The sequence below is a fragment of the Harpia harpyja genome, chromosome 5 (genome assembly GCF_026419915.1).
Source record: "Harpia harpyja isolate bHarHar1 chromosome 5, bHarHar1 primary haplotype, whole genome shotgun sequence".
Lineage (NCBI taxonomy): Eukaryota > Metazoa > Chordata > Aves > Accipitriformes > Accipitridae > Harpia > Harpia harpyja.
In genome coordinates, this window is record NC_068944.1 from 32,051,657 (window position 1) to 32,068,011 (window position 16,355).

Here is a 16,355-nt window from a genome sequence, read left to right on the forward strand (position 1 = left end):
ACCACCTCTCGTGTTTAGGCAGATGGACTGTGTGTGCGTGCCTGTTAGTACAGGTAATTGTGTATTTTGGATTGTTCAGCTGAACGATAAAAAGTCAGAAATGTAGCAGATTATAAAGTTAGAGGTTCCTTTTGTTTTGCAACAAGAGGATCCCAATACTCTTAGCAGTTGAGTACCCCAGGAGTTACTTAGCCATGTTCCTTCATGGGGAAGGGAATGACTCTTATCTGGACTCACCTTCTGTGTATTGTGTATGTTTGCAACAGCAATTATTATATATGCATTTTTCTTCCTTGTTTGAAAGGAAAACCTGCAGTCTCTTGCCCCCTGCAGTTTTTAGTGAATACTGTACATAAATGATTTATTTCTTTCTTTAGAGAGGGCTTTGCTCTGCACGGCATCTGTCATCTTGGGATTTCCCCCTCCCCCTCTTGCAGAAATGTAGCTTGAAGCTCTTTGACTCAATCTGAGCACAACTCAAAGTGGGTTGTATTAAATCCATCAAGCTTCATCTACTCTTTAACATTCTCTTTCATCTGGTGAGGACCTTCATTAATATGCACCATTTGTGATTAAGGTGGCACTTACAGGACCATCACAGGATAATGTGCAGATTACTACACTTCAGAAATACTGCCCTGTCATTCATCCATGAAATTCAGATTTCTAGAGTTTAAAAAAAAAAAAAAAATAATAAAAAAGGCTTTTTGAATCACCTTTTTATTTTTAATCAAGAAAAGTCATGCTAATAATTGCCCTCTAACATGTGATCTCTTCATTCGTTGTGGCAGGGAGATGGGCAATGAGACAAGATTTCAGCTGAAAGATGGGGCAACACATAAGATGGATCAAAAAAGCTAACCTATAAAAAAATCAGTAACTCAGTGGGATGCTAGGGTCCATTGCTGGTAGCTCTTCTTTAGGGGACAAATAACTGTGTTTGTTACACTAGGTATGCCATAGTAGTAACTGTCAGCAAATGCTATGATTTGTGACTTTTATTTTTTATTTTTTAAATGAAGTTCAAAGTAACATTCTGAAATAGAGTCATCAGGTGAACTTCTGTGTAAAGGCCAAGGAAATGCAGTTGCTGGCATGAGATAAAAGACAAAAATAAAATGGGTAACAGGACAGAGAAACTTTGGAAGTAGATGATGTATCAAAGCAAAGAATAACAGAGGTCAATGAGGAAGAAGATTAAAGTAGAATAGGAAAAGTAATCAGAGGAGGTCTCAAGTGAAAGCTGTTGGAGAGTAAACTACATGTTGCCGAGAAGGAAGTCTTTGAATCATTAAATACACCTAGTGTAGTCATGCCTTTTCTGATGGTCAAAACTGCTCCCACTGAATTGAGTACAAAGATTTCAACAGATGCGAAACTGAGCCTACAAAGAGCCTCAGCAGCATCACCACTGGAAATGGCAAGTGTCACCTGCTGGGGCTTTGCTGATCACAAAGAAGAGCTGGAAAACTGTTACCAACACAAAGCACACGCAGCTCAGCCGTGCACGGCTCATGGGAACCCCCTTTTCCAGGCATGCCATTGCCAGAGGACCTGGAGCCAATCACAGGGTGCTGGGACTCCAGTGGGGAGATGAGGAGGTATGTAGGGCAGCTCATCGCAAGCGTGCAAAATGCTTTGGTGTATGATCATGTCTGGGTGTCTTGCAGAGAGAGATATCAAAAAGAATGGGAAGATAGAAGGCTTATGAGCACATCAAAGTGGAAGGTGCTGCTAATATGCCTGCACTGAGGTTGAAAGCACGATCACTTGTTTACTGAGCAGAAGACAGAGAACCTAAATTTATTTCAGCCTAAAGTAATAATGTTTATTTCAGTTATTTAGCAATACAGTTCTATGCCACATGGAGGCCAGAGCAAAGGATTAGGGCTGGGATTTGGGAACACATTTGTGAGAACAGAGTTTTCAGGAATGTGGTAGCATGAATCGCAGTTGAACCAAGAAATCACGGAAGAAGGAGCTTCATATGAGAAGGAGCACCCTTGTATACAGGGTTTTTTTTTTCTGCCCATGATGCCTATAAAAGGATAACTCTGGCTTTACAGAATGGCCCATCCTCTCTGCTGGAGGGTGGATGGCTGCAAGGGTGGAAGGAACTGGTAACTCAGAACTCTGAAGAAAGTTGAGACCTAGCCCTTTATCTGTTCAGCAGGAGTGTTAAAACATGTTGGGTGGATGGACAGGTTCCAGAACACTAACCTGGAGAAGAAAAGAGAACAAAACACAAATGACTAAGAGGATGAGATTATCTGTAAGCAACAGACAAAAGTGGGGTTCAGCTGGGACCTTGCAGGTCCATGCTGACCTACAGCTGAAATGCCACCTTCTGCGTGTGGACAGGTGCATGGAACCTGACCTCTCTCACTGCTGAGGGTGAGGGATAGGCTGGAGATGTGCTTTGTGCTGCATGTATGCACAATGATGCATTGAGCTGGAAACCACTTATAGGGGCCTTTCTGGCTGAGGGGTTAGGAGAAAGGAGGGAAAGCAAAACAGATATGGCAGGAGAAGTAGAAAAAGCAAGATGTTGAAAGTTAGGGAAGAACAAAACTTGTGGAAGCTATGGCTGCAGTTTCTCTTCTCAGACCATATGAACCACTTGGAACTGGGAATTACTTTCCCTGCCCTTAACCTCAAACATCTGTGTTTGTGCAAAGTATCATTTATGGGGCAATTCCATAATTTTTATAAAGATAGTGTGATTTGCATATCACATTTGCATTATATTACTTATTTGCACACCAATCCTACTTAGTTTCTCCTCCTGCATTTAAAAATTTCAGATGTGTTATAGCTACAAGCAAATATTGAACATTTAGTAACTACTAGCTTTTCTAAAAACACCATTTAATCATGGGACCATGTACTATTTGTTCATGGCAAGAATGTTTGCAAATGCTTGCAGGATGTGCAGAAATAGAAGGCATCAGGAAAAGTTTTCAGAGTGAAGACTAGGTACTGGTTTTAGGGTCTTCAAAAAAAAATGTTGGCAGTGGATAATGGTTGGTGTTGAGGAAGAAGAGAATTGCTATGATATCATTAGACCCTCTGCTTCAGAAGCTACTGGCTGGGGCCAGTGAGGGGGCAGAGAAGGAAGCAGGCTTAAGGAATTGCTTTCTACAGGAAAAAGGAGCTTCAAGCCTGAAGGGGGACCAGGGAGTGGAGTAGAGGAATGAAGACTTATTTCTGCTTAGGAGGACGATGACCAGTCCAAAGAGGGGAAATGAATATGCTGTCACAAATTTCTGTGTGGGGAGGGAGTGCTCCGCTGGTCTGAGGGGTGGAAGGGCCTCCAAGGAGCTCCAGATAGTATGTGGGACTCGATCAAGAATTGTGTATTCTTGGTAATAGAAGAACTGTATATCCTGAATTTATTCAAATTGATTTTTGTTTGAATCTTGCAGTACTGCTGAAAGCAGTATCCACTCTGGGGGTTGCTGTCTGCCTCAGAAAAGAGAACAGGTTGTTGAATGAAAGAAACGTGGGTATCTCAGGTGCAACTGGGCAGCTCCTCCATGAATCACGCCATTTCCTACTTGGAACTGGGGCACATGAGAGCAAAGGATGTTCTGATGAAAAATGTAGACATACCTTCACTCTTTTACTGCTTCCCCTCTCATCAGCCTTCCCCTCCCCTGTCTTCTTTGCCAGTTACTCTCTCATCCATTTTAGCTCCTCTGTTGTCCCTATCTCAGGTCTCACACACAAAGTCTGAGCTTCTTCAGTATAGTAAGAAGGGACTGGAGTAACAAGGGGTTTGGAGAAGCAAAATACAAGCCAGAGAAAAAATCTTCAGTTGAGGAAGGAGTGCCATATTAGTTGTCTTGTGTAGTGTTCTTGTTCAATGAAATTAACTGTACAATCCCATAATTAATTCCTTTTTCTTGCAGTTACATAAATTAGCATATAACACAGATAAAGCAAGGAGGCAGTGGTTGGTATTTTGCCTTCAGCAGTCGGCAGTGCAATATGTTAAGCCATCAAATTGTCTATGTGCTGCAGATCATTTCTCCCTTTGGAAAAAAGTGCCCACCATTAAGGCACTAGCAAAGAAAAATGAGCCAGAAGTTTAAGGCAAAGGGGCAGTGCTTCAAATGTACATTTTATGCTGCTAAAGAGATCCACAGTACTGTGACCAAAATCCCATTAAATGGAACACTTTCTATTTAAATCTTCCCATGACATGTTTCTGGTATTACTGTACCAGGGAGGCACATAACTGTCAGGCTTAAAGGCTGCTCTTCTTTCCTTCCTTGAATGGCTCTGCGAACTCAGGCTGTCACTTCCAGTTCAGGATCTCAGGCTAAGTGCTCAGTTTCTGGGCTGAACAACGTCTTACCTCTGACTGCCACTGCATACCTTACCCAACTTCTTAACTTGCATACCTTACCCAGCGAGACATTAGCAACTTAATTCTCAGGTAAGAAAACTCAAGACCTCACAAGGGAAACTGCGATGCTGTTACCCCTGCCCCGAGCCTCCGTGGGCCATCAGCTTTGCTTGTCCCACATGGGATGAACTCCAGCATAGTGTTACTGGTGGGTGCCTTGCCTGTCCTTCTCCACTGGCGGAAAGGCCTCTGGCAGTGTTAAGCAGGCCAGCACTAAGTGGTCAGGAGTAACTCAAATGAGAAGTTTTTGGTTGCTGCTTTTGCAACCACCCTTTGGGCATTCAAGGCATGCTGTGGCTTCTGACCTGCAGACAGGAGTTTCTCACCACGCAGGGCAGCAAACTGCGGTGAGTTACAATTAAAGTCAGTGTTCACCCACTATTAGCTTCTGGCATTATCTGAAATACACACTTAGCTTGCTTTCAAGGGCTGATCCCAGCATCTTGGATACACTTAACACTGGCTTACATTAACTGCTTGTTGTTAAATGCTTTTAATAATCCCAAGTGCAGTGTATACAGTGGTATGCAGAGTTGGTTCAGAGGAGCTGAGAAACAGATGCTTGACTGAATCTTAATAGATTGTCATCCCAAGCTCCCCAAATATTGATGATGTTAGAAACAATAGTATAAGAGAAAGAAGGAATGTAAATGATAAACTAAAGTCTAGGAGTCTTAATTTGTCCACTGACAGGCTAAAATATTCCTCCTTTTTTTACATTCTGTGTAGGAAGGGCAGCTTTTTTTCTCCCAATTCAAGTGCTTTGGTGCAATCATCATCTCTACGATGTGGACAACTATAGCACTATTTTCATATTTACTTAGTTTGTAAAGTACATAGAAAACTCAATAGATTTGGGATTCCTCCTAGAAACAACTTATCTGAATAGCAGTAGCCAGTAACCCATTGACAGTTGTCATTTTGATTAGGAATATTTTTCATTTGGCTTTGGTTTTTCATGTCTTGTACTCAGATATTGAACTTTTCTTTTGTCATGGCTTGATCAGTTGTTGTAGCCTTGGTTTTCTTGCTTCATCCCAGCACATTAGCAATACTGAAAAAGAGAATAACTTCCAGGTAACTATTCACTGTCTATCTAAAGTAATTTTACCCTCTTCTTGCAGTTTACAGTGGACATCACAGTTACTGGCAACACGCTCCTTGAAGGTCTCAGAAAGGACACAAAGGCCTGAATCATCCGGCAAGTACTAGCTCCAAGGCGTCTGATTTCCCATATCATTCCTTAGTCACATCAGGCAATGCAGAAGTCTGAATTAATGTTCACCTCTTCTGTGGGTGAACAGGACTCTAGCACTCTTCCTAGTGCTTGCTATGTGAGAAGTAAACTCGGCTAAAATCCCCCCAAACCCACAATCCCAAATAAGCTAAGAGAAATAATATATTAAAAGGGAAAGGTATGTTAAAATATGGTATCTGTCAGGTAACTGAGCCCATACTTTTTGCAAATATTTTTTAATAATTTTTCTGACCAATATTACTATTTATCAAAGCTCTCTTTTGTTTAAGCAAGGGCTTGCTGCCTCACAGCCTGTCTGCTTGGTCCTGCAGTGCAGCCATTATGCTGAATTTATGACACAACAGTAATTACTGTGCCAAACTCCACCAACTGCTGTTTAAAAAAGAAACCCCTCAAAATCCAAGAAACAAAACCACTGGATTGTGCCTAACAATGCAGAATTAGATGGTAGAGGACAGGGGAGCTTTATTCAAGCGCTAATGTTCACCGAACTAGCGGGGACACTGGAAATGAATGGCAGAGTAAGTAGCATGTTGAATAAATGTCTCCTCCAAGTTTGGTCCATTGTAAGAACCCTTCTCAATGTACAGTGTTGCCACAGTATAAGGCACACAGAGAGCCAAATGCTCACTTAGAGTGAACAAAAGCCTGTCTCCCGCTGTTATTTAATGCTGTAACTTTTATTAGCAGCAAGTGACAGCAGTTTAGCCTCCCTTCCTTTTTCTAGATGATTACATTCTTAAGCCGATTGACTGTGTTGACTAAAGGCAGCTGTTGATCCACACTCTTTCCTCTTACACACAAAGGCACACGAAGAAAAGAAACACCAGATTTTGTGTGCTCAGGATAAGCTTAAGATTTTGATTGCCTGAACAGAGGTGAAAAATTGGTTGCTGTATCAGGAGCCTGAGATCCCTAAAGGCAGTTTCCGCATGCCTAGCAAAAGCAGGTGGGGCTGCTCTGAGTTTGGGAGCCGAAAACTGAGCCTCCCTCCTAAAGTCCCTTTCCCTTCCCTCTTGCCCTAGACATGGGGAAAAAGATTGGGAAGGGGAGCACAGTAATAGTATGTATTTGGTTGAATCTGGGCCACTAAGTCACTAAGCTTATAAAGGGAAAACCCTACAAAGAAGAGTGAGGATTTGTGAATCAAATATAAATGCAGCCTGCAGTCTTTATACAGAGTTAAATGTAGATGTGTAAACGGAATTTGTTTCTTTCTTTTTTTTTTTTAGTGGTTGTTAATACCTAGATCTGTTTCCACCCCCAAGTCCATGCAGGTGCTTTGCTCCATGCTCAGAAGACCTTCAGGACATCCAAAGTGGCAGCTGTCTTTTTTGCTAAGGCTTAGAGGTGCAATGCCAGTGCATGGGGATGTGGATGGTGTTGAACAGTCAGTTCCCTGAACTTGCAAGCCATCCTTTGAGCTTGTAAATAGCACTACTATAGGGGATGGCATCGGGAAAGGATTCCTTATAATGCAAACTAGCTGAAAAGCTGGTTCTTGGAGAGGTACTCCCTTTTAAATAACTTGTCTGTGTGAATTGGCACAAAATTTTACCCAGGAGGAAAGATGACAGTGGAAGTGGCATTGCAGCTATAATTACCCGATTAAGCTTTTTTCAAGGAAAAACATGTCTTAGAAATCACCTTATCTGGTGTAAATTAATGAAAAAAACCAGTCTCTTTCTGCAAAGATTTAGGAGACAAATTTCCTGGTTCAGCCTCTGTTGGCTGCAATGCGCAGTAAATACATCAGTGAAAGGTCTCAGGAGAGGCTGATCTAACAAGAAGGCTCCTGCCACTGTCTTATCTCAGGTGAGAGGCAATTTGCTATTGAAAGGAACATCCAAGAGCAAGTCCTCATTTGCAAAAAGAAAATACAAGTGAAGAAAGTGGGGGTTTTCTCATGCATAAACCAGTGAGGCAATGTGGCTGCAGTAAAAAGGAACCTAACAACAAAATTCAGGTCTGCATTTTCCTCCTTGACAAAACTGTGGGGCATCTGCTTATGGGCCAATACAAAAACGCACACTGAAACATTGTTCCAGGTGAAATCCAATGCAGCCAAAATACAATCACAGCTTTTAAAGCTATGGTCATGTGGGAAAAAATATTTTGACATCTCAAACTGGAGTTTTCAAAAATGGTTAAAGAAAAGTTACTTTTTCTATTGGGAGACTGTGCCATATGGTTTACTGCTTTGGAAGCTGCAATAGAAAAAAGTTCCTTTTGTTGTGTTCCTTCGTCCTAGAAGGAAAGACCAAACAACAAATGAGAAATGCTGGTTTCCTTACTATCTTTTGCTTCTCTCTCTCTCTCCATATACCTAAGCTCCCATTCATACTTTTGTGACATAAGATGATTTATGCAGCTGAAGTATTGGCCAGACATACTGCTTGTAAACTGCTGGAAAAGCTGCTTGATTCTGCCTTGTGCAGTGTGAAAATGGATTTATGCACAGTGGAAGAACTTAACAGGGATGACAATTTGATAACTGACATTGTTACGGTAGTTTAATAAGAGAAGAAAACCTAGACTAGATCTCAAAAGCTTGAGTAGACATAGATAATAGCTCACTGGTAAACCATATCCTGAGGAATGAAAGTGCTGCCAGTCAATAGGGAAATTCTATTCAATAATAAACCAAGACACATTAAGGAAGCAGGTGGCTTTCCAGGTGGTAACAGTAGTATGAGTGCAGATCTCAGTTGGAATAAAATGGTTGAAAGGGTCAGAGTCCAATGGAGTTAGCACCGAGGAATGGAAAGATGCTTTATTTTTGTGAACATGACAAAAAGTTTCTTGGTTTAGAAACATTTCAGAAAATTCTGCACCCATTGATGGAGTGGTAGGGTAAAATATGGTATTTTTAATTTCAACCCACCAGTGCCTGATTATAGTTCATACAAATCTGTTTTCTGTATTTGTTCATATGGGTATTTTAGCCCCAACAAAGGACAGGTGATATAAGGTGAGAAGGTCTGTAAGTCAAAAAAAAGACCTCCAACAATGACAACCATACAAAAGGGTTTAAAGCTCAGTTCCACTGCTTCTCTTCACAGCATCTTCAATCCATCCCTAATGTCTTCAGAATCAACTGTTACCTCAAATAAAAGAAATTCAAGCTTACCTACAGCAGACCGTGTAGAATACGTCTGTTAAAGCTGCTTCTCAGTGATGAGCTATTGCTTTCCAAAAACCTAGCCTAAACCAGCAGCTATACTTTTCAGGCAGGGGTGGTGTCTTTTACATGAGCGTTCTGCTCTCTTGACTAGGGCAAACCAGAAATGAATTATGGCTTCAACTGAAGACAAACACAAAATGAAGTGGCTTGTCTGGACTCCAGGGCACAGGAGCTGAGTACGCAACACTTCCCCAGGCCACGCTGACCCGGGGTGCACTGGGCCCTTGCAGACACTGTTGTGTTTAAATACACCACCTCCCTTTCCTCCTCACCCCTCTCCAAGCTGCAGTGATTGGGCTGCCCACATGAATGTACATACATCAGTAATCGCTTCAAGGTGAAACAAAAATCCCAGTGTAGACAGAAACATGTATTTCACCATTCAGAAAGAGCTGCATCTATTTATTTTGGTTCTCTCTGCCAGTAGGTGTCATGGTACAGCAACCTGTGAAAATTCTTGGTGTAGTAGGAGATAAAGTGGTTAAAGAAACAGTAATAATTATGGAATTTTATTTAAATTATTGGATGTCAGTAGTTAAAAAGGTGGTTAATTTTGCTAGATGCTACCACCCAGACGTTAGTCTCCTTGTTTTGAGTGCGCTGCAAATGAAAACCGCTGTCACTGCCCCAAAACTTTCTTTTTGATGCCTGTATAATATATCTCTTTTCCTTGTTCCAGGAATGGTACCTGCCCTTCAGAGGGATAGACTAATAATGGGGTGGGTAAGTGACTGAGGAGTGACATTCTCTGAAGAAATTCATGATAACCTCTCCTTTGAAGAGAGAGATTCAAAACGAATGCCACACACATTTGCTACATCTAAAAGCTGTCCGCTTAGATGTTTTTGTCACACATCAAAGCACACTTGCAGCGATGTCCATTTTTGTGATGATCCTGGTTTCATCCTTCTGGGAAAAAAAAAAAAAGCTGCTGGTCTGAGAATTTAATTAAAAGTAATGGTAATATGTCAGATGATAGTCAGTCAGGTGCCTGGGCTAACTAGGATCATCCCCTTTCAGTAACACTACTGTGCCCCACTGAAGTTGCAGTTATAAATGTAAAAACATCATAGCAAGCTATGACTATACCTGCATGTCACACTTTTTCCCTGCTCTTCCCTCCTGCTAGGAGGATGATGAAACATAAAAATACCTTAAATAAGCATGAAAGAATGTCATATTAATATCCACATTCTAGAGTGGGGTAAATGACCAGAGAGCGGGGGAAATGTTTTAGCATAGGCAAACCTGTATTCACGGAGATGAGCTGCTGCAAATTACAGTATGACACGTGCTTTCTTTCACCTTCCCCATACCAAGCCTGCAGAGCAGCAGGCATTCTCAGCTCTCACGGACATCCATGCAAGCTGAGCGTATGAATGCCAGATAGGGTGTTTAGTTTTCAAGCCTTTGCCTGTACAGACATGTTGCAGGTTAAGAGGAATAAATTAGCAGTGTTTTTAAGTTTGACCTGATTGCTGGCCTGATGACTTCTCTTGAATATGTTTCCTGCTCCTAATGAAAGCATCTGTTAGAATGTTTTGAGTTTGGGTTTGGGTGGGGTTTTTTTGTATTTATCTTAGCCCTTTAAAGATTGTGGTTGCAAAAAAAACCCCCACCATGTTAAACGAAAGGGCCTGTTACTGTTCAGTGAGGAAAGGAAAAACTGGAGTGTAATATCTTATTAGAAATGTATAAACCCTCCTTTGTCTACCCTTGCTTCATGTTCTCAGCAAAGTTCTTGCTCTAAGCTCTAGGGATCATGTAAAACCATTCTAGGTATTTTTGATGATTTTTGCAACCCATATTTTGAAGCTACTCCTGTGTTTTTAAGGCATTTGTGTTTACAACTGAATTTTTGGATTCTTAAGGGGTTAATATGAGAAAGTAAATGGAGTCTCATTAAATGGATTCCTCGGGACAGATGGAAGCAAAAATATTTAAGAATATGCATTGCCCTTTAGTGAAAACACCAACCCTACAAATTCTGTAAAGAAGCCAAACAAAAGTGTAAGAAAAAATATAGCATGAGGTTAAGAAGGCACCACGGCAGTGTACATGGTTAACCACAAGGACCCCATGAGTGACCTTTAGTCAGGCAAGACTTGACGGAGCTTTTTAGCTCAGACTCACCAACTGCCCACACAGAAACCCTTCTGCACCTCTGACTTGGAGGTCTGAGCACCCAAGTCTTACTTGAGTGTTGGATGTAACACAACACTGCAATAAGCACTGCCATCTGCAGAACAGAATCAAAACTGCTTAATTGTTAATAAAACTTCTTTAGTTTGACAAGTGTGGGTTTTACACAGCACACCTCCACCATGTCATATTGTCATTCTTGAAGGAAATGAGACAAGATCACTACATTATTTTGGTTTCTCAAAATACTTTGGGCAGAAGTCTGGTCTCTGCTGAATTCCTACCATAAATACACTTACTTTAAATACGCTTTGGGAAAAGAGAAGGCAGTGACACAGGACCCAGTCTTGGCAATACTTACCTTAAATCCTATTCCTAATTATCCAAGTGTTTCTCAAACAGAAAGAAAAGCAGCTACCCTCTTCTGGGGCCCTTTCCAGGGACTGATTTTCAAAACTGCTGCTGCTCAGCAGCTTGCAAAAACACAGTTTGGGTTGTTTGGTGCCAGACTGGGCCAATTTTTCACTTGCCTCTACTTTGGCCTCGGTTTCAAAGCAATATTCTCACATAAAACAACAGTGAAAAATTCACAAGGGGAAGCTACCACAGTGTACCTGCTTGTCACAAATAACGACCACTTCAGAGTGGTTTACCATTTATTAGTGTTCATGCTGAGTCTATTACTCGCCAACTAAATTTTACAAGTGAACATTAGCAAATTAGTTAGCCAGTTTCAGGGGATGAACACACAGTGTCTTGCACCCAAACCAAATGCTTACCCTTTTTTGAATTGGAGGAGAATCAGTCAATAATGAAAGAGCGTTTTACCTTCATCTTAGAGCTGTCAGCTTTCTAGAAAGCAACATATAGTCAGAGTGTTTGGTACAGGCTTCCCAACTCAGCTGTGATTGCTGGAAGAACTGTTATAATGAGAGATGTGTAATCAACTCTGCACTTCATCCAGGTAAATGATGTGATTGTTTTAGCTGGATATCTTTCTTAATGTTTTAGCTGCAGTTACAACTGAAATTTCACCTTGTCATAAGGGCACTCTGTTTGTGAGGTTTGCCAAAGCCTGAACCAGGCAAAGCTATGTCTTAGGTGAATGCTTCTCATTTTTATAAAGATTTTCTAAGCTCTTAGCCTGAGAGCTGCTCTCTGTTCAACAAGTGCCATCCCTTTTCTCATTCAAGAGTGGCCCCGGTAGGTGCTATTCACAGCTTGGGACAGGATCTGCAACATTTGAACTCTAGGTAAGTCTTTCCAGTAGTTCACTAATATAAATTTAGGGAACAAAATGTTGACAAGTAGAGTAAACTGTGCCCACTCAAAATGTGTCAAGTTGAGTCTTGACTCAGGTAACTTAAGACAAACAGATCTGGATCTGCAGCGTCCTTTCAGGGCTTGGTACTCATCAGGGCACTATAATGCTTACTGATTTCTTTCATTGTATTGTGTCATTCACACTGTATTATCATAACAATGACATCCTCTTATTGGTGGGGAGCAATAGAAGGCTAATAAAAAATCAGTATCCCTGTTAGTATTCTCCTTCTACCTTACAGAAGAAAAGAAGAAAGTGGCCTTTTATAGTGACTAGGATGGGCAGATGGACCTTTTTAAGCAAAGAAGATTAATTTTCACTTTTTCACATCATAAAAATGTACCACCTAGCATGATGTACAGAGTGACAGCTATTAATCACATTTCTCTCAATATCTTGACAATGGAATTCTCTTTCAAGTTCTAAAATATCAGTCTTGAAGTCCCAGTGACAGTGATACAAGAAACTGCCACTGGAAGGTTTTCTGAACTACTACTGAAACATTCCCAAACTGCCCACAATACCTGAGCTATAGCATTTCACAGAGATTTTCCACAAACTCTTCAGCCCAAAAATATTGGGAATGCAATGACCAGCCAAAAGGCCATCGGGAATGAGAGATTTTCTACAGTATCCCACAGTAATCATAACAGCCCACTCCTAGGCATACTGCAGTAATGGGTCAAAACATTGATACCTCTGGGATGCCATCCAGAGGGACCTTGAGAGGCTTGAGGAGTGGCCAATGTGAACCTCATAAAGTTCAACAAGGTCAAGTGCAAGGTCCTGCACCTGGGTCGAGGCAATCCCCAATATCAATACAGGCTGGGGGATGAGTGGATTGAGAGTGCAGAAGGACTTGGGGATACTGGTGGATGAAAAATAGGACATGAGGCAGCAATGTGCACTTGCAGGCCAGAAAGCCAATCATATCCTTGACTGCCTAAAAAAAAGTATGGCCAGCAGGTCGAGGGAGGTGATTCTCCCCCTCTGCTCCGCTCTCATGAGACCCCACCTGGAGTTCTGTGTTCAGCCCTGGGGCCCCCAGCATAAGAAGGACATGGACCTGTTGGAGCAGGTCCAGAGGAGGGCCACAAAAATTATCAGAGGGCTGGAGCACCTCTCCTATGAATAAAGGCTGAGGGAGTTGGAGTTGTTCAGCCTGGAGAAGAGAAGGCTCTGGGGAGACTTTAATGCAGCCTTGAAACAAATAAGAAAGACAGAAAGCAACTATTTACTAAGGCCTGTAGTGACAGGACAAGGGGCAATGGATTGAAATTGAAAGAGGGTAGATTTAGATTAGAAGTAAGGAAGAAGTTCTTTACTGTGAGGGTGGTGAGGCACTGGAACAGGTTGCCCAGAGAAGCTGTGGATGCTCCATCCCTGGAAGTGTTCCAGGTCATGTTGGATGGGGCTTTGAGCAACCTGGTCTAGTGGAAGGTGTCCTTGCCCATGGCGGGGGGGGGGGGGGGGGGGGGGGGCAACGAGGTGATCTTTAAGGTCCCTTCCAACCCAAACCATTCTTTGATTCTATGATTCTACCAGGATCTAAATGATTTGGTGTTTAAACCACTAAACTTTAGTCAATAACCATGTGGTAGTTTTTTAATTGAGCATGATTTCAAGCCCTTCATCAGCAATTTTTGTAAGCTAACAGAGTGACAAAGAACTTGGCAGGGAGAATAGACAGGGCATGCTGCCGCCTTTGACACCCTAGTCCAAAGAAGAGGGTGGATTTCCACTGTAGAGATTTCCCCACATAGCAGAAGAAATCTGGGTTCCATATACTGTAAAGACACACTATTAATAATAATCTTTTAAAAAGGAGCAATCATATGATTTTGTACTTCAGCACTGAGACTACTAAAGTTTTCCAAATGTGGACCTCAACTGTAGGCTGGATATTAAAGATTTATATTAAATCTATAATTTTATTTTTTGTTTTTCTCTATAGTTTAATGTTTGCATTGAAAAGAATAAAAATAAGATTAGACAAAGACATTAAAAAAAAATTAGCCTGTGCCTCTAATTATTAGAGAACAGATCTGCAAGTTAAGCATGCCTTGTAGCTTGTAATTTTCAAATATCAGGGGCAGCAAATGAACGCCAATAAGGTTGCCTGCTGGCTAGGGCAGTAAGAGCTTTTCTCAGCTAGAAGCTATTCCTCCACATAGAAAATCCTTCCCTCCCTGCTACAGAATGTGAGAGGAAATAAATAGGTCAAGCTTGTGGTGCTAAAGCACTCTGAGTTTGCAACCACATATAAAATTAATTTAAAACAGTTAAACAGAGACATGCTTGAAAAATTAATAATACTTATCCTTTCTATTTTTCCAGTTCTTCCTAGTGCTTGTCTTGCTATGAGTGCTTCACTGTGTTGTGACTGATTGTAAAAAACAAACCAGCACCAAGAACTGATTAGCAGCCCTACAATAACAAAACAGCAGCCTTGCAGGAAAAAGGGAAAAATTATCTGATTTAAGTTTCCAGGGAAGCATTAGGAAAAGATTAAATTAAAATTATTTTCTAGAAAACCTGGAAAAATTGGCAACATTGTTTCTTTTTAATTAGCTACTGTGATCTATCCCCCTGCTGAGTCAACGGTTGCCTAGACTCTCAGGGAAAACGAGGACAATCCTATCTATGTGCAATTGGTAAACTGGATCCTTCTCCCAACTCTCCTTACACCATAATTTTATAGTTGGCTTACCACAGCAAAGGTGTACTTACAAAACAAATTATATATATATAGTCACAATAATTAGAATTCTTTTCCATTGTGTTTCCAGACATTATTAGAAAAGGGAACAAAAAACTTTGCATAAAATATCTTTCTCCACACTTGGAGAAATTAACTGAATTAGGTGGCACAACATAAAGTTTCTATTCATAAAGCAGTTACTAATTTTACAGCCTTTCCAGCTCCTTTGTGATCCTTTTCTTCAGTGGTGAAAGAGAGATTTAAGCAGGTTATTTGGGTTAGAGTAAAAAAAAAAAAAAATTTCTGCACCCTCTTCCCCAACATTCAATCCAGTCCTGAGGAAAGTTTAGCAGAAAAAGAGAATCCAATTTTTGGACTTTATGTACTGCACTTGGCATATCTGGAGTGTGCTTTACTGGGGCAGGACGTTTGAAAGGAGTCAGCAGACCTAGCTTGGGCGTTCACAGATTGCATGGCCTCAGCCAACTCATTTGCCTTTTGTGCCCAATATTTTCTTTATGATATACCATACCGTATGATGTCATTCTTGGCAATAAAATGTGGGGGGAATTGGGGTGGGGTGTGTGCCCAAAGCAGCCATTGCTCAGGGACTGGCTGGGCATCAGTCTGCTGGTGGGAGGTGGTGAGTGATTGCCTTTGCATCACTTTTTCTTTTTTCGTTCTTCACTTATTAAACTTGACCCACTTTTTTTTCCTCACTTTTGCCCTTCTGATTCTCTCCCTGTGCCACTGTGGGGAGTAAGCGAGTGACAGGGTGGGGGCTTACCTGCCAGCCAGAGACAACCCACTGCAGCCTCAAGTTGTCATAGGCCACGGATGTGCATTTAGAGAGCATTGCTATATGCTTGCTCTATTCTTCTGGTCTGCTATATCTGCTACATCTTTATCTGGTTTATTATCAGAGATGGAATACAATGCTGTGAACAATTGGTCTTGTCCAGTACAGACATTTTATATTCTTACATACTTACTCCAGCAGCCATCTGTGTGGCATTGCTTGATTTCTGCCATTATTTCACAATTCTTTTTCATGTGCTGGTAACTGTTTTTCAGTAGTGGTTGGAGTCAGGGCTAGATCGTGACTCCAGGATCTACTGAGATCTGCTTTTCTTTATATAGCAAAACATATGTCTTCCTTATGAACGTCTCACAAGTCACTCAAAGCCAAATTCAGAGGATTTTTAACAAATTTATGGGAAGTTTTTAACACAGTGCTAGGAACTTGAAAGAAATGAAATTGTTCCTTATTTCAATGGAGTTTTACCCACAAAACTTACCTCCACTTAAAACTGTATTCAGCAGACACTCAGGTCA